Below are 23,543 nucleotides of genomic sequence, written 5' to 3' on the forward strand. Positions count from 1 at the left end.
GCGCAGCTTACCCTCTCCCTTGGACACGCGCAGTCCTTGGCCGGGGGGAGGGGGAGATCACGGAGCGGCTTGGCTCGAGGATGTGCAAGGGGAGGGGAACAGTGGGTGGGAGCCCCTCCAGCGTCCGCTCGCCGAGCCTGCGCACTGGAACCCCAGGACGTCATCAAAGAGCAGGCTGATGTCTATTGGCTGATTCAGGCAGGGCTCCGTTGTGAAGTTGTCCAATGAGCTTCAGAGTGAAACTTCCTCCTCTGGGCCACATCTGAGCGGCTGCTCAGGAATCCGCTCCTCCAGCCGTATGACTTCAGGTGGCTGGCGGAGAGGAGGGCTGTGGACGCCGGGGTGACCAGAATCGGGGATGCGCTCGATGGCGGAGGGGCTGGCTGAGCGCGCGGGGACGACCGTCCGGCACGCGGCCAAAGTCTTCCTAGACCTTAGGACGGTCGTGCTCGGCCCCGAAACTGCACGCAAACTCGAGACGGCGCAGGCGTGCGGTGGGATCCTGCCCGAGCGTTCCCCTGTTCGGACGGAATTCCACATTGGCCCAAAACCTCAATCCCCCTCCTCAACCCCCACAGCCTGAGCCGCCTCGCGGAAATGTCCTCCGTGCCTTTTTCTACCGCGCGGAGGCGTTTCCTGTGCGGGCTGCTGCTGCACACCTTCCACTACCGCCTCCTCGCCTGTCGCCCGGATACACCTTGGCGGGCCTTGTTGCCGCCGGGCGGCAGAGATCCCCGCTGGAGCTCCCTCTACGGAGGGATCTCCCCCAATTACGTCGGGGACCTGGGGTGGAGGGTGATGCATGCAGCAGTGCCACACAACCGTAGGATTCACTGGTTCACGGGCTCCGAAGACTGCCCTTTCTGCGGCCTTGTGGAGTCCGTGGACCATGTCTATGTTGTGTGTCTTAGGCTGCACTCCCTTTATGTTTTCCTAAAAAACCTTTTATTGATGTTTTGTTTGCACATCAGTCCCACGCTCCTGATCTACGGACACCCGGTGCGGAGAGGGGAGGGTCGGGATGGCGACCTCCTCGTGAACCTGCTCCTGGGCCTGGCGAAACGCGCCATTTACCGGTCCAGGCAGCGGGCGATCGAGGGGGCCGTCCATCCTGACTGTCTGCCCCTCTACCACGACTACGTTCGCGGCCGGGTGTCCCTGGAGAGGGAGCATGCGGTGCCCACAGGCGCGGTTGACGCCTTCCGCGCCCGCTGGGCACCGCAGGGGTTGGGGTGCATTATTGACCCTGACAATCACATTTTAATTTGATGTTTTTAAGTTTCCTTTGTACTTTGATTTCTGTTCGGGCTGTTCCCCCTCCTTTTGGGGAGCTGCCCCTTTTACTTTGTCCTGATTTAATCTGAGTTTGTTTATTTGGTTTGACCTAAAAAGAGGTCACATCTGGGAGGAAATCAATGTTTCCCCCTTTCTATTTCTTTTCTCATTCTGGGGGAAATTGGGGACTTGCAGCAACTGAAGGGAAAGGAAGTGAATCCAGTCTGTACATTCCACACATTGTTAGTCCAGTCAGATAGACATATATCTGTCTGGCAGCCTGCATGGAGATTTCCAGCTCTCTGTGTCCAGGACAGGCGATTCCCTTCTTTTTGAGGTCTGCCCTTTTAATCTATCCCTCATTTAATTTAATTTGGTTTACTTGTTTTGCCAAAACGATTAACAGAATAGTTAGTGATTTATTTCACGTTTAATTGTTTTGCCAAAAAGATTAACAGAATGTTTATTTGTCCCTCAGTTGATTTGATTTAGTTTAATTGTTTTACTGAAAAGATTGACAGGAAGCAGTGAGCATGGATCTGTCAATCAGCCTGAATCAGCACCTTCAGGAGAATTGGGAGGGTGAATATTAGATACAGCAGAGTGAGAATGGAGGGAGCGTGTGTGGGATGGAGATTTACAGCTTTTGGGGAATGAGAGGGGAAAGAATGTTCCTTTGAAACTAGAATTATCTGTTCTGAATTTCTATCTTGTACTGAGTGATGACTTTTGTAAACTTATTTTACAGGATATCAGGAGATGAGGATTTACAGACTGAAATCTCAAACCAAACGTCCCATCCTCACTCAATTCATCGGGATCTGATTATCATCGGCCTTTGAATCCAGAGGAAGAAATGTTTCTCTGTACCATCTGCTTCAGAAAGTTTTAAACATCAATGTGAGTGGCAAATCACCAAGACACACACATACTCGAATGGGAGTGTTCCAGTGCACTGACTGTGGAAAGAGCTTTAACTCGTTACACAGCCTGAAAAAATATTACAGCATTCACAGCGGGAGAGACTCTACTCGTGTTCTGTGTGTGGATGAGGTCTCAACTTTGAATCAAAATAATTCTGTGATTTCTTTTATTCATTCGTGGGACATGGGCGTCGCTGGCTGGCCAGCATTTATTACCCATCCCTAGTTGAGTCAGAAGGTTTTTGTTTTAGTTTACTTCGGGCACCATGATCGGTACATCATAGAGTACATATGGGAGAAGGAAAGGAGAGGGATTCAATGAAGAAGTATTGAACAATCTGGAATCAGTGCTTATAAGAACATAAGAACTAGGAACTAGATAATCTCCCTGTTGATTTCTCCTACTGAAATACATGACCTCACACTTTAAACTCAATTTGCCAGGTTTTGAAGACAGAGGGGTGACTTTTTTGCATCTTCCCCAACGCTCGACTCATCTTTCCCAGGCCCTATCCCTGTAGCCCTACATTTCTACCCCACTAATCCACCTAATCTACATCTATTGGGACACAAAGGGGCAATTTAGCATGGCCAATCAATCTAACCCGCACATCTTTGGACTGTGGGAAGAACCTGGAGCACTCAGAAATCCACACAGACATCGAGAGAATGCGCATACTCCACACAGATTGTCATCGGGATTGAACCTGGGTCCCTGGCACTGTGAGGCAGCAGTGCTAACCACTGTGCTGCCGTGGTGCCCTCTTTAAATAAACTACAAGTACAGATTTCTCTCGATCTACCCTCCTTCTTACATACTCAAACAATTCAAGCAAATTTGTCAAACATGATTTATCTTTCATAGAACCATGTTGACGAGGTTTGATTATATTCAGCTTTCCTAAATGATTAGCTATTTGCTCTTTGATTATTGACTCCAGCGTCTTGCCAATAATAGATGTTAAATTAACTGACCTATAGTTCCCTGCCTTCTGCCTTCTCCCTTTTTGACCAAGGTCGTCACATTGGCTGATTGCCAATCTTCTGATACTCTCCCGGAATCTAGCGAGTTCCGAAAAATTTCAACAATATTCTCCACAATCTCTTCAGCAACCTCCATTAAAAAGCTAGCATGCAGTTCATTGGGTCCTGGTGACTTGTCCACCCTTAGCCACTGAAGGGAAAGGAAGTGAGCCCAGTCTGTATATTTCAGACATTTTTGGTCCAGTCATATTGACATATATCTGTCTGGCAGCCTGCATGGAGATTTCCAGATCTCTGTGTCCAGGACAGGAAACAGTGAGCATGGATCTGTCAATCAGCCTCAATCAGCACCTTCAGGAGAATTGGGAGGGTGAATATTAGATACAGCAGAGTGAGAATGGAGGGAGAGTGTGTGGGATGGAGATTTACAGCTTTTGGGGAATGAGAGAGGAAAGAATGTTCCATAGAAACTAGAATTGTCTGTTCTGAATTTCTATCCTGTACTGACATTGATGACTTTTGCAAACTCATTTTGCAGGATATTGAAAGAGGAATCGCAGGCAAAAATCTCAACTGTCCTGTCTAGATCTGACAGAGTCATGTTCCTTGGGATCTGAATATCATCGGCCTTTGAATCTAGAAGGAGAAATGATTGTCCAATCTGTCGATTTGAATAGCTTTCAAATGTCAGTGTGACTGGAAAAGCAGCAACACACTGCCACACTCGAGTGAGAGTGTTCCAGTGCACTGACTAAAGGGCTTTAACCAGTTACACCGCCTCAATAAATATCACATCATTCACAGTGGAGAGAGACTGTACTCGTGTTCTGTGTGTGGACGAGACTTTAACTGATTGTCCAAATAAGACAGAAGCAAGGACACCTGCACCATGGAGAAACCATGGAAATGTGCAGACTGTGGGAAGAGTTACAGATCTCCATCTCTGCTGGATGCTCATCGGTGCAGCCACACTGGGGAGAGGCCATTCATCTGCTCTCAGTGTGGGGAGGGATTCACTCAGTCGTCCAACCTGCAAAGACACCCGCGAGTTCACACTGGGGAGAGGCCGTTCACCTGCTCTCAGTGTGGGAAGGGATTCACTCGGTTATCTACTCTGCAGACACACCAGCGCATTCACACTGGGGAGAGGCCATTCATCTGCTCTCAGTGTGGGAAGCGATTCACTCAGTCATCCAACCTGCGGAGACACCAACGAGAACACACTGTGGAGAGGCCGTTCATCTGCTCTGTGTATGGGGAGAGATTCACTCAGTTATCCGATCTGCAGACACACCAGCGAATTCACACTGGGGAGAGGCCCTTCACCTGCTCTCAGTGTGGGAAGAGATTTGCTCGGTCATCCAGCTGGTGGAGACACCAGCGAGTTCACACTGGGGAGAGGCCATTTACCTGCCCTCAGCGTGGGAAGGGATTCAGAGTTTCATTCTTGCTGCTGAGACACCAACAAGTTCATGAGTGATTACATGAGGGTTTGGATTCTCCTGCTATTGTTTCTGCTCTCAATTACATCCAGGACTGGATTTTGTTCATTCTCACAGTTGGTCAATGGGGAGGGTCGGAGGGTTTCTTCCTGCTGGACTGGCCGGTCTCACGACTTTGCCTCCAGTGGGCTGATGCTCTTTGAGTCTTGTTGCGAATACCTGGTTTCAAATTTCACAAGGATCACAGAGTGACAGGATGTTAGGAAGTTCAGAGATATTTAGTCACTATTTCTGTTTGAAACCTCCCAAATGCCCATCCAATTTCCTTTGTAATTGTTTATTGTCTCCACTTCCTCCACCCTCGTCGGCAGCGAGTTCCAGGTCATTACCATTCGCTGCATCAAAATATTCTTCCTCACGTCCCCTCCTGCATCTCTGGCCCAAAACCTTAAACCGGTGTCCCTCTCGTCCTTGTCCCATTAGCTAATGGGAACAGCTTTTCTTTGTCCACCTTATCTAAACCTGTCAGAATCTTGTCCACCTCGATCAAATCTCCCCTCAACCACCTTTGCTCCAAGAGGAACAACCCCAGCCTGACATTGACAATAAAGAACAAACTAACAGAATATGTTAATACCTGAAATCAAATGGGAATGTTTAATTTCTGTTTTAAAGATTGTGTGAATATATTGTCCTGGACAATAAAGGAATTGGAATAACTCACCTTGGGTGTGGGTGAATGGAATATATCAATCTGATATCCACCTACAGTCCAGTGAAAGTCTGGAATGTGTAGCTGGAAATCCCTCCCTAACAGCACTATGGGTGTACTTACTCCTCAGGCATTGTAGCAGTTCAGGAAGGCAGTGTTGGGGTTGACCATGGCTGAGGCAGCTACATAGAATCATAGAAACTCTACAGTACAGAAAGAGGCCATTCGGCCCATTGAGTCTGCACCGACCACAATCCCACCCAGGCCCTACCCCCATATCCCTACAGAGTTACCCACTAATCCCTCTAACCTACGCATCTCAGGACACTAAGGGCAATTTTTTTTTTAGCATGGCCAATCAACCTAACCCGCACATCTTTGGACTGTGAGAGGAAATCGGAGCACCCGGAGGAAACCTACGCAGACACGAGGAGAATGTGCAAACTCCACACAGACAGTGACCCAAGCCGGGAATCAAACCCAGGTCCCTGGAGCTGTGAAGCAGCAGCGCTAACCACTGTGCTACCGTGCCGCCCTTACATACAGCCACATATTCTGTTATAATTGAAGGACTGCAGATTGAATGTGAGGCATTATGGGACTGGACTATCTTGACCGCATTCCTGTGCGTGCTCAGTTTCTGCAATCACGGACCATTAAAGCTGCTCAGCAGGGCCCCTCTTATCAGCACACAGGCAGCTGCACTGAGTAACCGACTGCTAACGGAATAGGCTGGGATGTGGTGGAGATCAGAAAGTCCTGAGTATAGTGAGTCATTGTGATGTCACAAGGTCAGTTGTTATAAGGTGTCTGGTCCACATGATGAGATGGTCCAGAGCTGTCCATGAGCTGATCACACAGCCACATGATGCCTAATTGTTAGCTTGATTGGATATGTCTCTAATCGATTCATATTGTGATTAGTTTGTAACCAGCCGGAATGGGCTGCAATAAATGGATAAGAATGTGTGATTTTCTATGTTCAGGGTAGAGGTTGCAAGGTGAGACCAGCGACTTGATCCCCTCTGCTGTAAAATAAAGACCATTTGATGATTGGAACAGACCTGGGTGTCGAGCAATTTGTCTTCAATCATTCTTCACTAAGTGAACCGGCCAAGTTTTAGACCATAAGATATATGAGCAGAATTAGGCCATTCGGCCCATCGAGTCTGCTCCGCCATTCAATTATGGCTGATACTTTTTTCATCCCCATTCTCCTGCCTTTTCCCCATAACCCCTGATCCCCTCATTAATCAAGAACCTATCTATCTCTGCCTTAAATCCACTCAATGATGGCCTCCACTGCCTTCTGTGGTGATGAATTCCATAGATTCACCACCCTGTGGCTGAAGAAATTCCTCCTCACCTTGGTTCTAAAGAGTCATCCCTTTACTCTGAGGTTGTGCCCTCGGATTCTAGTCTCTTCTACTAATGGAAACATCTTCCCCATGTCTGCTCTATCCAGGCCTGACAGTATTTTGTAAGGATTCATATTGTTGGTTCATTTTTGTTTCTGGGGTGGTGAAATGAAAGTGTGCAATATTTATTCATAAAATTTGTTTTTTATTTGTTTCAGGAGAATGTTTAAAGCTTCTGGTTCATTCTACAAGCAGTGCTATGTCCAGGAAAAATGCAGCTCAGGGGACTACGAGCAGGATAATTACCCATTTCAGCCACACAGTTGTTTATCTAAGTGGACTTTAATGGACTTTTGTCTGTCGAAAGGAGATGCCCTGGGGCTTTGCTAAAAGGATTGGAATGTGGGTTGAGGAATGTGGGGTGTTGTGATGATGGGGTTAATGGGAGGAGTGAGGCGAGGTTTGGAAGTTAGCTGCAGTTCTGTTTGAAGACGTGAGCTTCTGGAAGCTGCTCTGAAACTCCCTTCCTCTCTTAAAGCTCCAAGATTGTCTACACGTATTATAGCCAGTATATTGCTGGCATACTGGGCAGTGAAGAAGGTTTCTAGGATTGCAACGGGATCTTGATCAAATGGGCCAGCGGGCTGATGAATGGCAGATGGAGTTTAATTTAGATAAATGCAAGGTGATACATTTTGGTAGATCGAACTGGAGCAGGATTTGCTCAGTTAATGGTAGGGCGTTGGGGAGAGTTATAGAGCAAAGAGATCTTTGGATACAGGTTCAAAGCTCCTTGAAAGTGGAGTCACAGGTGGACAGAGTGGTGAAGAAGGCATTCGACATGCTTGGTTTCATTGGTCAGAACATTGAATACAGGAGTTGGGACGTCTTGTTGAAGCTGTACAAGACACAAGGCCACACTTGGAATACTGTGTACAGTTCTGGTCACCCTATTATTGAAAGGATATTATTAAACGAGAAAGAGTGCAGAAAAGATTTACTAGGATGCTACCGGGACTTGGTTTGAGTTATAAGGATAGACGAGATAGATGAGGACTTTTTTCCCTGAAGCGTAGGAGGCTTAAGGGTGATCTTGTAGAGATCTATAAAATAATGAGGGGCATAGATCAGCTAGATAGTCAACATATTTTCCCAAAGATAGAGGATTCTAAAACTAGAGGGCAAAGGTTTAAAATGAGAGGGGAGAGATACAAAAGGGTCCAGAGGGGCAATTGTTTCACACAGAGGGTGGTGTCTGAAACAAGCTGCCAGACGTAGTCGTAAAGGTGGGTAAAATTTGACTTTTAAATGCATTTAGACAGTTACATGGGTAAGATGGGTATCGAGGGACAGGGGCCAAATGAGGGCAATTGGGACTGGCTTAGTGGTTAAATAAAAGGGTGGCTTGGACAAGTTGGGCCGAAGGGCCTGTTTCCATGCTGTAAACCTCAAAGACTCTCTGATCTGTGTTTGTTAACTGTATTTAAACCTCTGAATGGATGTTGTTAAGTTAGAAATTAAATTGTTTCCTTTCATTGTAAGTATTGTTCAGCTGTTAATTGTTTGCATTGTTAGTGTTGTATTTAAACTGTTGTGAATAAAATTTATTTTATTAAAAAATCCCTATTTTCTCATCACTCCTGGAGCAAAGTCTCCTCTCCTCACATTTTTGCCAGAAAGAAAAAATGTTGGTGTCTAGTCTGGCTTCCTAATAAAACTTGGAGTTCCAGTCTGGTATCCTAACAATGGTTACAGAGTGACCAAGGCTGGGAACTAAATATTGCAGAGTATTTGACACTTTGAAAAGCTAGGAAGCTTGGAAAAGGAGGTGGGGTAGCTCTGTTAATGAAGGATGACATTAGTACAGTAGTGAGAGATGTCCTTAGCTCGAAAGAGCAACACAAATAATCAGACTGGGTAGAGATGAGAAATAGCACAGGAAAGAGGGTGGGAGTGGTCCCTCAGCCTCTTAACAGTAGTTACCCAGTAGGACAGGGTGTACAGGACACTGATACAGACTCCCTAAGAATACACGATGTGCAAGTTAACATGGCCTGAAGAGTAAGAAAACATTTTGAAATGATCAAGGCACTGACACAGACCTCCATAGACAAATGGATGTTGAGACAATGAAAAAAAAAGCTAAAGGAATTTTGGACTGGGACAATTGAAGGCTCGGGAGAAATAATACTTCATAACATTTATCCACAAGATGGATCCAGGTGAATGGAGAGCTGGAGAATCTTTTATGTCCACACAATCTACTGCATTGATTCAATGTACTGACTGTAACTCAAGAGTAGATCCCTCTCTCCGGGAATCTTGTTTGTGGGGTGTAGGGAGAAAGGGGGGAATGTTGTCCGCCCACATCCTGTAGGCTGGGGATGTAACACCACACTAAACTGTACGCTGGAAATTTCTCCCTGAATCGACTGCACTTGTGTCTTGACAGGGCAGATGATTGGTTGAAGCCTCGTCCGCACACACAACATGTGTATGGTTTCTCCCCACTGTGAACGGTGCTTTCTCCTTCCAGGTTCAAAGACCGATGATATTCAGGTTAAGTTAAATTGGGTGACTCAGTCAGATTCTGATGTGATGTTTGTTTAGAGGTTTTTGGCTGAAAAGTCTTCCCTCCTAATATCCTGTGAGATTGATTTAAAACATGACAGGTTGTGAAATTGAGCTGAATGAATCTGGTACTGTAAGGGTCAGCACGAGGATCAAGTGATCAGGAAAGCTGCTGGATTATTGTGAAAACCCAACTGGTTCACTAATGTCCTTCAGGAAAGGAAACCTGCCACCCGGTCTGGACCCATGCAAGGCTTTGGTCTCTATGGCTGGAGAGAGACAAAGGTGGGAGGCAAAGGAGAGGAAATTTGTATATTTATCAAAGATTATGAGAGAGTAGTTAGCAAAGCAAATTGGATCTTGAGCTTCATAAACAGAAATATTGATACAAAAATAGGGAGGTTTTGCTGAATCATTCTCAAGCTCTGGTTAGGTCACAACTCGAGTATTGTGTCCCGTTCTGGTCAGCAGACTTTAGGAAGATGTGAAGGTTCTTGAGAAGGTGCAGAGGAGATTTACTGGAATGATCCCATCAAAGGAGGCTGAGGGAAGACTTGATTCAAGTTCTGACAGGTTTAGATCACAGACAAAGAAAATATGTTCCTGTTAGCTGATCATACGAGAATTAGGACAGAGTTCTACATTTTTAGATAAGAGATAGAGGGGGATATGGGGGAGAACATTTTTACACAGTAAGTGGTAATGAACCAAAATCTACTGCCTACAAGCAGAGTAGAAATAGGCATGATGAATAATTTCAAAAGGACATTGGATAGACACTTGAGGGAAATAAAGCTGTGAATATACAGGGATAGAGCAAGGCAATAGGATTGATTGGATTGCTCCAGACAGCTGGGACTCAGTGGGCCAAATGACCTTTTCTGTAGTCCATGAATATTTTATGTAGTCTGGTTTTGTAATTTAACCTGGTGGTTCAGATATTGCTCAGGTAAATCTTTGCTACATTCTCTCCAAGGCCTTGTGTCCTTCCTAAGGTTTGTTGCCCAGAACTGAGCACTAACCAGGGTTTACGAATCTCGGGGCTTTTCCAGTCACACTGAGACCTGAAATCATCTCTCACAGACAGAACAAAAAAACCTGTTACCTTCCACAATCAGATGCTGCTGATATTCAGGTTCTGATGCATCGAGTGGATCTGTCAGATCACAATGTGATGTTTGGTTTGAGTTTCCTGTCTGTCAATTCTCCACTTCCAGTAACCTGTAAATTTACAGAAACGATGACAATCAGTCCAGGGTAGAAATTCACACATTCTTCTCGAGGATTACTAACTGTGATTAATTATTTTCCTGGAGAATTTAACACATTTTATCTCATTCTCCAGCCATTAGTTGGCCAATACATCCATCCTTCTGACACACTGCCCCCTTTGGCCAAGTGGAAAGCAAAAAGACTCATTCCCAATTGGATATATGATTGACTATTATCCGGACAGTCTTTACCCCACTTTCAATGTTTTTATGTGTGACAAAAAAAGATAATTACAAAAAAAAATATTTTTCTATTATCTTTCCCAGGGTTTGCACAGAGTGTGTGCTGGAGATTGAACTTCAGTTCCTGGAGACTCCAGTCCAACCCTGGAGGGTTGGCAACCCATGTCTCCTGCTAACCCCTGACCGGGATTACTGAGCATGCACCCTGCTGTTCAAGGCCCCCGATAAACATGGCGGCCGCACATGCTCCCTGCTGCAAATTGCCCCCCATAAAGATGGCGGCCGCTAACCAGGGCCTTTGACCGGGAGGCGCCTCACAGCTCATATTCTATTCGTGCCAAGACGGGGCTACTGACTTGTTATTCGGGATCTCAGCTCTCCCTACGGTATTTATGAAGCCTCTCTGCCCGCTCCACTGGCTCTATCCCTCCCCACACAGCCACTGGCTCCATTACTCAGCTACACTCAACTGTTTGCTTCCAGCTCCTTGCAGCTGGTCACAGTCCGCATGCTCCAGCCACAGCCGGGCTGTGCTGGGAGCTCTTGCAATTGCACAGCTTGCGCTGGGAGCTCTTGCAATTTGGATAGGGCACTTTCTCACCCGTGGTGAATGCTGGGAAAGGACCCCGCCATTGAAATAAGTTGTCACAGAATATAAAATTATGATTTGGGATTCGATTAGATTGGAGTCATTGGGCTAAAGGACCAACTTCTTTTTAATTAATTGATGGAGCAACTAAGAGCATAAGCCTTCCTCACGGGTGTAATTAACATTAGAACGACATGTACAGTTTGATGTAAACTCAGTGGCGTCTCAACAGGTTGGATGGAAAAGATCTTTCTTTCTCCCCATCAGAACAGTTAAACTGCCCCATGCTGATAAGAATGTGCTTTGAACTTTTAAAGCCAAAGGGTTAACCAGTGAGAAAACTAAGACAATCTCTTTGCTCATGTGAAGTGTCTGAGTGGTCTCCCTCTGGTGTCCCTTTGTGCTGTTGTGTCAGTAAATGGGATGACTGAGTGAATAAATTTCCACATTCGGCAGGGAAATATTTATTTTCATGGTGGGATTTTACCCGTGAGCTTCAAGCGGAGACAGGGATATCAAAACCTTCTGAAATTAGTTTCCTATTCTCAGTGCTCTCCAGTTGAAGAAAAACAAAATCCTGCAGATCGTAGAATCCCTACAGTGCAGAAGATCATTCAGCCCATCGAGTCTGCACCAACTCTCTGATAGAGCATCTTGCCCAGTCCCATGACCCACTCCACAACCCCTCACATTTACCCCACTAATTCCCTTAACCTACACATGTTGGGACACTAAGGAGAAATTTAGCATCGCCAATCCACCTAACTTTCACATCTTTGGACAGAGGCTTGAAAGAAGAATTAAAAATGGAAAATTATGGAAATACTCAGCAGATCTGGTGGCATCTGTGAAGGCAGAACCTGAGTCTGTATTTCAGGCCCAGGGACGTTCATCAGAACTGCACTGCATCAGTGCTCAGATCTGAAACATTAACCTTCTTTCTCCATCCACAGCTATGTTCTGTATTTTCAGCACACTCTGTTTTGATCCTTGTTTGAAACTCCTGCTCCAGAACTACACATTAGATTTATTAGTGACTGATATTTATTTTAATCTGTCAGCAAGTGGAAACATCTTCCACTTGTTTATTCTGTCAAATCTTTTCATTATCTTAAAGGGTCAGAGATTTAGTACAACATTCTTGCTGGGTGTAAACTGTCAGTTCTAGCATTATTCTAGTATTTTTTCATAGAATCATAGAATCCCTACAGTGCAGAAGGAGGCCATTCAGCCCATCGAGTCTGTACCGACCACAATCCCACCCAGGCCCTATCCCGATAACCCCATGCATTTACTCCAGCTAGTCCCTCTGACACTAAGGGGCAGTTTAGCATGGCCAATCCACTTAACGGCACCTCTTTGCACTGTGGGAGGAAATCGGAGCACCCTGAGGAAACTGACGCAGACATGGAGAGAATGTGCAAATTCCACACAGACACTGACCCAAGTCAGGAATCAAACCTGGGTCCCTGTGAGGCAGCAGTGCTAACCACTGTGCCACCATGCATCATTTCCAGTCCTTCTAGATCCATTTTATAATATGGAAATCTGAGCTAATCTGAACAGAAAACTCACTATGCCCAGATGCCTGAATACCACAGTATGTTAGTAATTTTCAAATGAGCTGAATATAAGATGAGATGGAATAAACAGATTCAACGAGCAAGTCTGAAACCCTGGTTGGTGGTCCGTATACTACACCAATCAATGTTTTTGCACCTGAATCATTCCTTCCCAGAGAGGTGTTATCTTTGACCCCATAAAGGATATTATATACTATTTGATCAACCTGTCCTGATAGATTCTAGGATTTGTGGACATCCACTCCCAGATCACTGTGTTCCTGCACTCTGTTTAAAATGGTCCCATTTAGTTTATTCTGCCTCTCCTCATTCTTCCTTCCAAAATTCACCATTGATTCTGAATCACTTTAGGATGTTCTGAGAGTGTGAAAGATTTTAAATAAACGGAATAACTTTCACTCCACGTACTGTCCAGTTCTCCTGGTGCAGTGGGACCAACATTCATGTTTTAACTAACATCACCAAAAAAACTGGATTAATAAGTTGGCCTGATTGTTGTTTGTGGAATCTTATTTTGCTCAAACTGACTGTTGTGAAACAGTAATAACTTGTATTTATAGAAGACGTTTAATGTCATAAAACATTCCAAGATACTTCAGTGGTGTTTCATAAAGAAACAAAATTGCACTGTGTTCCACAGGCTGATATTAGGGTACAAGCAAAATGTTGAAATCTGAAACAAGAACAGAAAATGCTGGAAATCTCAATAGATCTGTGGAGAGAGAATAGAGCCAATGTTTTGAGTCAGGATGACCCCGCCTCAGAGCTATTAGGGTAGATGGCCAAAAGCTTGATTGGAGATACATTTTAATAAGCATATTCATTTGAAAGAGGTGAGTTTCGGGTGGATATTTCAGAGTTTCATGCCGATGCCCAGCCACCAATGGTATTTAAAATCAGCGATGCTAAAGAGTCCAGAATGAGAGGAGCGCTGATATCTCAGAGGGTGTGGAACTGGAGATTACACAGATCGGGAGGGATGAGACCATGGAGGGATTTGTAAACAAGGATGTGAATTTTAAAATGGAGTCATCACGTGACCAGGTGCCATTACCGGTCAGTGAGCACAGGGGGATGGGTGAACCGGGCTTGGTGTGAGAAAGCACATGGGCAGAGTTTTGGATGACCTCACATTTCTGTGTGGGGGTGGGGTGAAGGTGAGAGGCTCATCAGGAATGTACTAGAATTGTCAAGTCTAAAGGTAACATGAGCATGGAAGAGGGTTTCAGCAGCAGATCAGCTGGGGTGGAGACAGGTGACATTATGGAGATTGAACTACCTGCTTTTAGTGATGCTGTGGATATGTGGTCATAAACTCACCTTGGATAATGTTGCCCAGTGACAGCATGCAGATGAGAAATAAGAGCAGCGAAGGAGAGCTCCTTGGAGAACTCCAATTACCAGGATTTTGGAGAGGAAAGGGAGGTCGGAATTGAGGCAGCAGTTTGCAAAGATGGTGGGGTCAATTGTTTTTAAATTATGATTACTGATGGTGAATTTAAGAGAAATATTTTTGAATGATATCAGCTAACATGGAGAAGTTGAATGGTCAGCAGTTTTGTGAGGCTGGGATCAAGAAAGCAGGTGGATCTCATGGACAGGATGATCTGTGAGGGGGAAGGAGATAGAAGAGAAACTGGAAAAGGATGTGAGTTCAGGGCTTGGTCAAGAAGGAAATTTACAGACAGTTTGGCCCGGTGGGCAAGTGGAAGGGAGGGAAGCAGCAGAGGCAGTTGATCAGATTGTCTCAATCTTAGTGACAAAGAAGCTCCATAAGCTCCTCACGTTTGTTGTTAGAGGTGAGGATGGAGGAGACAAAGGAGAGAGAGAGCTCTTCAAAAGGAACTAACTTGTGCTAGTGAAATTATAAAGGCGTAACATTATGTGCAATACAAAGCTGATTTTTGTGACTTTTATCGAGAATATTAGTCCATACAACTGGATTGGAGTTTATTAAAGTAAGCAGAAATAGACCCTAATGAATATGGTTCAGTCCTGTATGTGATTAACAGCAAAATCTATTCACTTATTCGTTGTGAACTCGCTGGTGTTTGCACCATGTGGATGAGACAGTGAATCCCTTCCCACACGCTTGGCAGGTGTGAACTCGCTGGTGTCTCAGCAGTGTAGATGACTGAGTGAATCTCTTCCCACACTTGGAGCAGATGAATGGCCTCTCCGCGGTGTGAATTCGCTGGTGTGCAGCGAGTTGTTCTGGTCCCCTGAACCGTGTCCCGCAGTGAGAGCACCTGAACGGTCTCTCATCAGTGTGAACACGTTGATGGCGGATCAGTTCCCCGGAATATTTGTAGCATTTCTCGCAGTGTGAGCATTTAAAAGGTCTCTCAATGGTGTGAACACGTTGATGGTACAACAGTTCCCGAGAACTTTTATAGCACTTCCCACAGTCCGGACATTCAAATGATCTCTTGTCAGTGTGAACACTTTGGTGCTTCAGCAGAGTGGACATATCAGTGAACGTCTTCCCACATTCGGAGCAGGGGAACGGCCTCTCTCCAGTGTGAACTCGCTGGTGTGTTAGCAGTGCAGATGACTGAGTGAATCGTTTTCCACACTGAGAGCAGGAGAACGGTCTCTCCCCGGTGTGAACTCGCTGGTGCACAATCAGTTCTCCTGATCGTCTGAACCCATTCCCGCAGTGAGAGCACCTGAACGGCCTCTCATCAGTGTGAACAAGTTGATGGCGCATCAGGTCCAGGGAACTTTTATAGCACTTGCCACAGTCTGGGCATTTAAAAGGTCTCTCCTCAGTGTGAATTCGCTGGTGTTTCAGCAGGTTGGACAGTTGAGCAAATCCCTTCTCACATTTGGAGCAGGTGAATGGCCTCTCCCCACTATGAACACGCTGGTGCGTCAACAGCCCTGATGATCGAGTAAATCCCTTCCCGCACTCGGGGCAGGTGAATGGTGTCTCTCCACTATGAACACGCTGGTGTCTCCGCAGGTGGGAGGATTGACTGAATCCCTTACCACACTGTTGGCAGGTGAATGGTTTCTCTTCAGTGTGAACCTGCTGGTGTTGTAGCAGGTTGGATGACCGACTGAATGTCTTCCCACACTCAGAGCAGGTGAATGGCTTCTCCCCAGTGTGAATGCGCTGATGAGCTTCCAGCTCGGACGGCGATCTGAAACCCTCCCCACAGTCTCCACATTTCCACCGTTTCTCCTGATTCTGAGTGGTGCTTTTTCCTTCCATGTTCAAAATTCAGGAATATTCAGGTTACAATAAATGGGCAACTCTCTCTGATCATGATGTTGTGTTTTGTTTGAATTTTCTGATTGTGAATCCTCCTCTTCTAACACCCTGGGAAAGTGATATACAATAGAAAATACAAGAATGAGAGAGAATCCAGAAAAACAGGTTGTGAAATTGGCAACTTGTGGGACCAACACTAGGAAAAGGGACCATGAAAGCTGCCCAGATTGTTGTAACCCAACTGGTTCAGTAATGTCCTTCAGACAAGGGAACATTCCACCCTGTCTGGACCCAGACAAATTCAGGTCTCTATAAAAACATAAGAGACAGGAGAAGCAGACCATTCAATCTGCCAAGCCTGTCCATCTTCCAATACAATTGAGGCTGATCCTAATCTTCAACTCCGCTTTTCCACACACTCCCCATATCGTTTGACTCACTGAGATACCAAAAATCCCTTTATTTCATCCTGAAATATATTCAATTTAGAAGCATCCAGAACCCTCTGGGGTGGAAAATTCTGTCTGATAAGTGTAGCAGAAAGTGGGAAAATGCAGCTATATGTGACACCATCACCTGCAGATCTCCTGCAGGTCACACACCATCCTGATTTGTCTGACATCCAATACTATTTGAAAAGGAGAAGACCAACGTCATTGTCTTCAGTTTCCAGTACAAACTCATTAGCCACTGACTCCATTCCCCCTACGTGGGAACTGAGGCTGAACAAAGCTATTCATAAATTCCCAAACTGAGATTCTGAGCACAGTTTCAAATCATCAATAAGACCGTCTAGGGCAGCATGGTGGCACAGTGGTTAGCGCTACTGCCTCATAGTGCCAGGGACCTGTGTTCCCGGCTCGAGTCACTGTGCGGAGACTGCACGTTCTCCACGTGTCTGCGTGGGTTTCCTCCGGATGCTCCAGTTTCCCCCCAAAGTCCGAAAGACATGTTGGTTGGGTGCATTGGCCCTGCTAAATTCTCCTCAGGTGCCGGACTTGGGGAATTTCACAGTAACTCCATTGCAGTGTAAGCCTACCTGTGACACTAATAATAAATAAATAGTTCCACCTCAATACCGCCCTAGTCTCATGTGCTCTGCTGTCTATTACCCTTATAAGGATAGCGGCCGCGCATGTGCTCTGCTGTCCATTGCCCCGACAAAGATGGCGGCGCGCACATTCTCTGCTGTCTATTGCCCCCACAAAGATGGCAGCTGCGCATGTGCTCTGCTGTCCAGTGCCCCCTGTAAAGATGGCGGCAGCACTGCCTATTGTCCAAGATGGCGGGGCTGCAAAATTGATCATAACGCGGGATCTTTAGCGGCTTATTTGTGGTTTGAGACCTCCATCCCTGTTTATGAAAACTCCCTTTCCAACACCGGGTTTTATGAAGCCTTCGTTCTCATCCTTCGGCTCCATTTAACCTCACTCACCCGCTGTCTCCAATCAGTTTCTGCTCTCCCCGTGGCTCTGATACCACCCCGTCCGTGACTGCTAACACCAGCATTGCGCATGCTCCAGTCAGAGCGGCACTGCGCCTGCGCAATGATCTACGATTACGAATGATAGGGCTCATTCACTCGGTAAAGGCAAAGTGCTGAATATGTTGGAATCTGAAACAGAAACAGAAAAATGTTGGAAAATCGCAGCAGGTCTGACAGCTTCTGTGGAGAGAGAGTAGTCATGATGTGGAGATGCCGGCGTTGGACTGGGGTAAACACAGTAAGAAGGTTAACAACACCAGGTTAAAGTCCAACAGGTTTATCTGGTGTTGTTAAACTTCTTACTGAGAGAGAGTAGAGCAGAGCTTTGACGAAGGGTAATCTAGACTCAGAACATTGGCTCTGTCTCTCCACAGATGCTTTGATTTGATTTGATTTATTGTCACATGTATTAACATACAGTGAAAAGTATTGTTTCTTGTGCGCTATACAGACAAAACATACCATTCATAGAGAAGGAAATGAGACAGTGCAGAATGTAGTGTTACAGTCATAGCTAGAGTGTAGAGAAAGATCAACTTAATGCAAAGTAAGTCCATTCAAAAGACTGACAGCAGCAGGGAAGAAGCTGTCCTTGAGTCAGTTGGTACATGACCTCAGACTTTTGTATCTTTTTCCCAAAGGAAGAAGGTGGAAGAGAGAATGTCCGGGGTGCGTGGGGTCCTTAATTATGCTGGCTGCTTTGCTGAGGCAGTGAGAAGTGTAGACAGAGTCAATGGATGGGAGGCTGGTTCGCATGATGGATTGAGCAACATTCATGACCTTTTGTAGTTCCTTGTGGTCTTGGACAGAGCAGAGCCATACCAAGCTGTGATACAACCAGAAAGAATGCTGTCTATGCTGCATCTATAAAAGTTGGTGAGAGTCAGACCTGCTGAGGTTTTCCAGCATTTTTGTTTTTGTTGCTTATTCACCCTCCCCGTGCAGGCTGGGTAATAACACAGCCATTGCCTTCAGATATTGTCAAATGCAAAACCATCCCTTTTTATCTGATTACGATTTGAACCATACACCTAAAATGATTAAATCACCAGATTAAATACTTTGGATCTGCGCCATCATTCATTTGCATTTGATTGCAAGCGAAACAAAGCCCTAAATGTCAAATGCGAATTCACTGGAATCTCAACAGGGGGTGTGAGCAGATGTTTCTTTTCTCAGAAAGAGAACATTTAAGCAGCACCTCAGCACCAAGAATGCACTGATTGTATATCAACTACTCTGAACTTCCAAAGCTGTTAGCATATTAAGGAAAATGACAGAAGACAGATTTACTGTTGAAGAATAAACAATACAAAATCCATTACACCTTTCGCTCGCTTCTGCTCTGAAGAACAAATTTAGACTCAAACTATTAACTCTGTTTCACTCTCCACGGATCCTGCAAGACCTATTGAGTTTTTCCAGAATTTTCAGTTTTCATTTCAGATTTCCAGCATCTGTGGTGTTTTATGTTCTGGACCCAAATAGTTTCTCTTCAACTGCTTTGTTCCTGTGTCTCCCAGATTTTGACACAGAGGCACTGAACCTAATGCAGGGTCGTATCAACATCAGCCCTGGTCACCCCACACATGCTCCGATTGGTTAGGGGTCCATTTCCCAGCCAGCCCTTTAGCATCTTCCTGTATATGGCACCCATGGCAGTTCGTCAACTGGGGTGCAGGCCCCATTATTCTCAGCTAAATTCAACCCTCAGCCCCACCTGTCTGCCATTTCCCCAAGCAAAAGAAAGACAGGAAGGTGCTGGAGGTTCAAATCGCAATTTGTGGTTCTGAACCAACTCTTCATCATTTGTCAGTCAAAAAGATCCTATTTACACTGGAATATTTAGTATTAGATTTTGGGCATGGAGGCTCAGGGTGGGGGCTTTCAAAGGGTAAATTTCACTTTTTAGCTTTGGATTGGCGATAGTGTCAACCATTGTTCAATGAGCAGCATTCTCACCTCTGAGTGAGGAGGTTACGGCATCAAATTCCACTCCAGGGACATAAGCTCAGAAATCAAAGCCATAGTTCCTCATGCCAGCACTGAGGGAGTGCTGCACTGTCAGAGCAGCTTTCCTTCAAATAAGATTTTAAACTGAGGGTCCTGTCTGCTCTCGAAAGTGGATGCAAAAATCCCACAGTCAGTATTTTGAAGCAGAGCAGGGGAGTTATCCCCGGTGTCCTGGCCAATATTTATCTCTCAATCAACATCATTAAAACAGATCATCTGGGTATTATCACATTGTTGTTTGAGGGATCTAGCCGTGTGTAAATTGCCTGCCATGTTTCACACATTACAACAGTGACTACACTTCAAAAGTACTTCATTGGCTGGAAAGCATTTTGGGATGTTTTGTAGTTGTAAAATGTTATCTGATCTTGTTATCTGTAATTTAATTGATTTCAGCCACCTGCAACTTGCTATTTAATTAATTCACTTTAGTTCAGATAAGATTTTAACCAATTAAAGCAAAGACAGAATTATCTGGATAATAAATTTAAAATAAAGTTTATTAAATGAAAAAGGGTTTTTGAACAGCTTTGAAACAATGATTTTTACAACTTCATACAAGCAATCAGTCTGGAGAAGCATAACCCTCTCGGGCTCCTTCTTTGATAGTAATGCTTCTGGAATTCAGCCTTTGGGAGTCTGGCTCCTTCGTTGACAGTAATTTCCCTGAAACTGGGCCTCAGAAATCTTCAGTACTTGTCCGACAAGGTAGATATTTAGAAATCTATTTTTAGCCCCAAAGTGACCATTACGTCACATCAGAGGTGGGCCTGTTGTAACATGACCCATTGGTCAATTTGCTTATTAGATTAATTTATTAATTGGATCCCCAATTACTTCACACAATTGAACTGTTTTATACTATCTCTTTATCTGATTCTAAAACCATTACTTACCCATACAATATCAAATGTTGATGCTAATCAGAGTCTGAAGGTCTCTCTTGCCAGTACATTTATCATCATTGTACATTCTTTCTGTTCACAGCAATCAAACTTCTATATTTTTCAGAAAATTAAACACAGTGTTTTACTATAACTACTGATTCATGAATCGTAACACAATTAAGGCTCACTACTTATTCAAGCATCTATTACAGACTGGTAGTAAGTGAGAACAGTAATTGCTGAAGGACAAGACATGTTGAAATGTTTAATTTTGCACTCATCAGGACATTCACAAGAAATGTAAAGGGAACGACAATATATACTTCGTAAAAGGAGAGTTTTGATTTGTTGGCAAGTGGACTCGGATTGGTAGAGGCATTGCCATGTAGACTGCAATAGTAAATTGATGACTTACAGTTAACTGCCATGCTTTGTTCAAGCTCAAACCAGGCAGGTTGACTCTGATTGGATCAAGGCACTGCCCTGTGGAATGAACCACAGGGCTGTTGCTACTCTGTTCAGTTGAAACAAGTGCAATGTGTGTATATGTTCTTTCTGTCTGCAAAGAACAGGGTTCTGTGTATTAATATACATATCTTCTGGAACACATAAGTGCACCACACTGTGAGCCCAACTAGTAAACTGAATGGTCCCCTCCCAACCCTAATGACACAAAGATCTAATGAGACAAATTTCAGCTGCCTCACTCTCCAAATAACTGAAGCCCCTCATCCCTGATATCATTCTGATAAATCCTCTCTCCAACCTCGAGACTCAATGGGACAGAGAGAAATGTATTTATTATAGATCTACCTGTGGTGGTAGGAAAAACACTATTTATTATCTATATTATTTATTAAAATAAATGTCCTTCTTCAGCTTTTGTGGATCATTTCAGTGGAAATGTGCTCTCCCAGACTCAAAGAGCATCAGCCCACTGGAAGCAAAGTCATGAAACCGGCCAGTCCAGCAAAAAGAAACCTTCCGACCCTCCCACTTCACCAACTGTCAGAATGAACGTGGTTCAGTCCTGGATGTGATTAACAGCAGAATCCAATCCCTGTAATCACTTGTGAACTTGCTGGTGTCTCAGCAGGTTAGATAATTGTGCAAATCTCTTTCCACACACAGTGCAGGTGAACGGCTTCTCCCCGGTGTGAACTCGCTGGTGTCTCAGTAGGGCAGATGGATCACTGAATCCTTTCTGACACTCAAAGCAGGTGAACGGCCTCTCCCTGGTGTGAACCCGTTGGTGCACCAGCAGATTGCAAGACTGAGTGAATCCTTTCCCACAGTCAGAGCAGGTGAACGGTCTCTCCCCAGTGTGAACTCCCTGGTGTGTCAGAAGGTGTGATGAATCTCTGAATCCCTTCCCACACACAGAGCAAGAGAACGGTCTCTCCCCAGTGTGAACTCACTGGTGTGTCAGAAGGTGTGATGAATCTCGGAATCCCTTTCCACACTCAGCGCAGATGAACGGCCTGTCCTTGGTGTGAACATGCCGATGTTTCCTCAAGGTCGATGAATCACTGAATCCCTTCCCACAGTCAGAGCAGCTAAATGGTCTCTCTCCAGTGTGAATGCGTCGATGAGTTTCCAATGCAGACGGGAAACAAAATCCCTTCCCACAATCCCTACATTTCCACGGTTTCACCATGGTGTTGGTGTCCTTGTGTCTCTCCAAGTTTAACAATCAGTTGAAGCCTTGTCCACACACAGAACGTGTGTACAGTTTCTCCTCGCTGCGAATGGTGTGGTGTTTTTTCAGGCTGTGTAACTGGTTAAAGCTCGTTCCACAGTCAATTCAATGGAACACTCTCACTCAGGTTTGTCTGTGTCTCAGTGCTTTTCCAGTCACACTGATGTTTAAAATCTCTTGAAGCAGACAGAATAAATAAATAATTTTCCCCCTAGATTCAAAGGCTGGTGATATTCAGCTCCCAATGAATTGATTAAATCTGTCAGATCTTGGCATGACATTTGGTTTGAGATTTTGCTTTGCAATTTTGCTTTGCAAATCCTCCCCTTCGAATATTCTGCAAAAGTAGTTTCATCACTGACAGGACATGACAGAAATTCAGAACAATTTTACTTCCTATGGAACACTATTTCCTCTCTCATTTTCCAAAAGCTGTCATTCTCCCTCACAAAAACGTCCCATTATTCTCATTCTGCCGTTCCTTATATACGCCCTTCCAATTCTCTCACAGATGCCCATTTATCCTGATCAATAGAACCATTCTCACTGTTTCCTGTCCAGAAGTGGAGATGCCAGCATTGGACTGGGGTAAACACAGTAAGAAGTCTCACAACACCAGGTTAAAATCCAACAGGTTTATTTGGTAGCAAAAGCCACTAGCTTTCGGAGCGCTGCTCCTTCGTCAGGTAAGTGGGAGTTCTGTTCTCAAACAGATAAAGACGCAAACTCAATTTACAAAATAATGGTTGGAATGCGAGTCTTTACAGGGAATCAAGTCTTAAAGGTACAGACAATACGAGTGGAGAGAGCATCAAGCACAGGTTAAAGAGATGTGTATTGTCTCCAGACAGGACAGTTAGTGAGATTTTGCAAGCCCAGGCAAGTCGTGGGGGTTACAGATAGTGTGACATGAACCCAAGATCCTGGTTGAGGCTGTCCTCATGTGTGCGGAACTTGGCTATCAGTCTCTGCTCAGCGACTCTGCGTTGTCGTGTGTCGTGAAGGCCGCCTTGGAGAACGCTTACCTAAAGATCAGAGGCCGAATGCCCGTGACCGCTGAAGTGTTCCCCAACAGGAAGAGAACACTCTTGCCTGGTGATTGTCGAGCGGTGTTCATTCATCCGTTGTCGTAGCATCTGCATGGTTTTCCCAAATGTACCATGCCTCAGGACATCCTTTCCTGCGGCGTATCAGGTAGATAACATTGGCCAAGTTGCAAGAGTATGTACCGTGTGCCTGGTGGATGGTGTTCTCACGTGAGATGATGGCATCCGTATCGATGATCCGGCACATCTCGCCAAGGCCATCCCCACACTCCCACTTCTTGCCTTCAAACAACCACACAACCTC

The 23,543-nt window shown here is 45.0% G+C and overlaps 1 long non-coding RNA gene and 1 pseudogene across 1 annotated transcript; both read right to left on the reverse strand.

Annotated features, from left to right (window-relative positions):
- Positions 1-9,680: 9,680 nt before the first annotated feature.
- On the reverse strand, positions 9,681-11,189 carry LOC144483394 (uncharacterized). Its single transcript, XR_013495995.1, has 3 exons — positions 11,076-11,189; positions 10,371-10,486; positions 9,681-9,831 (listed from the first exon to the last, which is right to left on the reverse strand). It is a non-coding gene; the product is annotated as an uncharacterized LOC144483394 (long non-coding RNA).
- Positions 11,190-14,917: 3,728 nt separating this feature from the next.
- On the reverse strand, positions 14,918-22,151 carry LOC144483337 (uncharacterized; annotated as a pseudogene).
- Positions 22,152-23,543: the final 1,392 nt, after the last annotated feature.

Source organism: Mustelus asterias, unplaced genomic scaffold (assembly GCF_964213995.1).
Source record: "Mustelus asterias unplaced genomic scaffold, sMusAst1.hap1.1 HAP1_SCAFFOLD_63, whole genome shotgun sequence".
Classification (NCBI taxonomy): domain Eukaryota; kingdom Metazoa; phylum Chordata; class Chondrichthyes; order Carcharhiniformes; family Triakidae; genus Mustelus; species Mustelus asterias.